Here is a 3,415-nt window from a genome sequence, read left to right on the forward strand (position 1 = left end):
AGAGACGTACCGCTCAAGTACACAGCCCATGGTCACGAGCTTATAACGCATCCACCTGCTTGCTGAAACTTAGATAGTGATCTTCCACTGGTCAGTCCATAAGTTACCATTATTAAAAGGCCATCTCTATAGGAATGCTATCAGAACAAATTCTGCTGACTTAAAAAGCCTGGGTGATGGATCTGTCCACAAGATTTTATTATTACTCTGACCAAAAACAGTCAAAGATTTGAAAGAACACGACCACGCATCCACCTGCTTGCTGAAACTTAGATAGTGATCTTCCACTGGTCAGTCCATAAGTTACCATTATTAAAAGGCCATCTCTATAGGAATGCTATCAGAACAAATTCTGCTGACTTAAAAAGCCTGGGTGATGGATCTGTCCACAAGATTTTATTATTACTCTGACCAAAAACAGTCAAAGATTTGAAAGAACACGACCAAGAGATCCGGGTAAAGGATAAGCAGAGTCTGCCAAGCTAGTCAGCCCCAGCCTGAGAGGGAGTAGAGCTTCCTTCCAACCTGCTTTCTCCTTATAACAATAGGAAAGGCCAGTGTAAGACTTAGCACCAGTAAGAAAGTGTTTGGTAAACAGAATTTCCAACCATATTGTTGAGTCCAACTTTTCACTATAGAACCAGAAGAAACAAAAGCAAGAATGATAGCGAAATAAATATTCAGATTATGAGAGAAGGAGGAAAAACAAGGAGAACTGGAGAAGGGTGGGTGGGAAGGATTTCATGGCTCTCCTTCAGATGCGTCCAGTATGTCACCATGGGTGACGCACTTGGCCATCATTGACTCACTAATGCAAAACCCGTGTGTGTGGTGGTGGGGAGAGGGCAGTACGACATGCCTTTACAGCTTGACAGAGTGAGACCCAGAGCCTTCTCTTGGCCACAGCTAAGAACAGGATCTGGACTTCCACCTCCAAATCTGGTGCCACCCACGGTCAATGCAGACACACAGATGAAAACAGACACATGCTGTACCCAGAGTGCCTGCCACCCCTTCCCCCTCCCACCCCTCCACATGGTCCTCTGCCAACATAGGCTAGAACTGCCAGACAGCCCAGGGAAGCACTGCCTCATTACTTAGAGTGAGCCAGGCCTGTCCACTCAGCCTCTCCACAGCCATCTGCATGAGACCGCTGGGACTCAGCGCATTACTGCCCTTTAGTTTATTTATGAGGTACACATGAAGGACCCAAGACACCAGGAGTGTATGTCCTCACGCTGACACCCCGTCTCTGCTTCTTCCCAACAGTTGATCTTTCCCCCAGAGCCTCTACATAGTAATCAGCAAAACTCTCTCCAGCTCCCACTTCCTCCCTGACGGTTCCTGTCACCTCCTTGCTCTGACTCATCCATTCTCAATAGGGCCATAACACGCTCAAGGGGCTGAACACTGGTTCTTGAAGGAGAGTGAACGAAATCTTAGGAAGTATAGTAATTTGTGGTTCTCCAAGCCACAATCCTGACAAAATCTTATTCCTTAATAATTAATTTCAAGGAAGAGGGGTAGGAACAGAATATCTAAAAAGGCTTTGAAGGACAGGTGGCAATGACGGAGGCTGCGGGCACTGTTCTAAGGAGACAAGGTGGCCGCCCAAGGACATCACCTCCCCTGCAGTCCTCTCTAGTGAGGCTGTTTCCTTCCCATACCCTCAAACCATGGCCTGCAGGCAGGATCGGCGATTTCCCTGTTCCTCATGGCAGCTCCCAGACTATTTTTCCCAATTCTTAAAACCCTCAGCTGTGAACACTGTCGTACTTCACCACCATCTGCCTATCTGTGTTGCTACCGCCCCCTTCTCAATGTTGATATTAGCTCTGGGCTCCTTATTCTCCTCTAACTTCGCTGCTGTTGCAGGTTTTGAATCTCAACATCGATATGTTGATCCATCCTCAATAGCCTCTCCCTCAGTGGTCTTGAGCTTCATCCCAAGACCCCAGACTCAGAGACCAAGTATGACACTACCCCTCCTCTGCTGTTCACTCTCTCCCTATTCTCTGCATCGCATCATTGCAGTGACTGCAACCTCTCCATATGCTCAATCTTAAGTGCCTCCGACAATCCCCTCCTTTCCAGCATGCAGCCCAGTGTCTCTGACATCAACAAGTCTGCCTGCTCCAGGCCTGATGCCTGCTGATTGTGACTTCACACTGTCCTTCACTCCCGGCTCTGGACTCAGCTTCCTTAAGCAGTGACTGATCGCTCCCAGGCACATGATCTTAACTCTAGTCCCTCTTCGTAGCTGCGTCACATTCACCAAGTCAAACATACCTTCATCATTAGACTCAACTTCCTGCCTGCTCCACACTTCACCCCCAGTTAATTATGGTGCAGAAAGACAGGAAGTCATGCTGACCCCACGCACATGCACTCGATCCCGCCCCCTGCCGTCCGTGGCCTCCTCTTCTCTTGTGCTCCAGGACAGAACTCTGGCATCTTTTCTTCATCACCAATAATTCCTTCCCCGCTAGGTTGTTGCCATTGACAAATCTGCTGTTAATTCTCCCATTTAAAACAAAAACAAAACCAGGAACACCTCTAGACCTCACTTTCCCTTCCATTTGCTATCTCATTACTGTTCCAATTCACAAAACTCTTCAAAATGACAGCCTATACTCAGTCTATTTGTTTCCGCCCATTTGTTATGAAAACTTTCAAGCCTACAAACTGTTGGAATAGTAACCTGACCCTCCGTGTAGCTTTCACCTAGGATCCCCAATTGGTAGCATTTTGCATATGTCCTTCCTCCCACCACCCCAACCAGAACTTTCTTGAAAATAGATCATGACACTTTACCCGCCTGCCAATTAGTAAGCTACTGCTCCTCTGCTCCAAACCCGCCTTCCATTCTCTCTTGGATGCCGTGTCTGGGGCCACATTTTGGCTTTGCTGGCAGCTCGCTGTTGGGCTCCATCACTGGGGCACAAGAGGGAGGCTGCAGGGCTGAGAGAAGGGACTGGTCCTTCGGCGGCTGTCCTCTTCCTGTGTCACCCAGCACTGCTTCTTCACCCCGGGTTTGGCAGGGCCTATCTGCAGCAGTAGCTCAATTCAATCTGCACTTTTCCTCACATGCACAGAACCAGCCTCACTGTGTGCCCCTCTGAGACAGAGCACCAACTGGCACACCCTCCTCAGGTCTGGGTGCCGGGCCCACAAGCCCGTCCTCTGCACTTGGGGATGCCAGCACAGCCAAGCAGTACCCTTTCCTTGGAGGTCTGAGTTTCTGCCCCACAGGGCTCCCTCAAGTTCACCACTGGCCCAGATTGCCACGGCTGTTGTGGCTGATCACTCCCTCCTCTGAGACGCTCACTGGGATGCCATGCTCCTGGTTTTCCTCCTGCCGACGGGGTGTGCATCTTCGCATCCCCGGGCTTGGTTCTTTTCCCACATACTCTTT

General features: G+C 49.4%; 1 protein-coding gene across 1 annotated transcript in view; it reads right to left on the reverse strand.

Annotated features, from left to right (window-relative positions):
- The window catches only part of NCAPH (non-SMC condensin I complex subunit H), a 26,060-nt gene that overhangs the window by 13,866 nt on the left and 8,779 nt on the right, over positions 1–3,415 (reverse strand). The gene's annotated exons all lie outside the window — the stretch shown is intronic.

The sequence above is a fragment of the Pteropus alecto genome, unplaced genomic scaffold (genome assembly GCF_000325575.1).
Source record: "Pteropus alecto unplaced genomic scaffold, ASM32557v1 scaffold223, whole genome shotgun sequence".
Taxonomy (NCBI): Eukaryota; Metazoa; Chordata; class Mammalia; order Chiroptera; family Pteropodidae; genus Pteropus; species Pteropus alecto.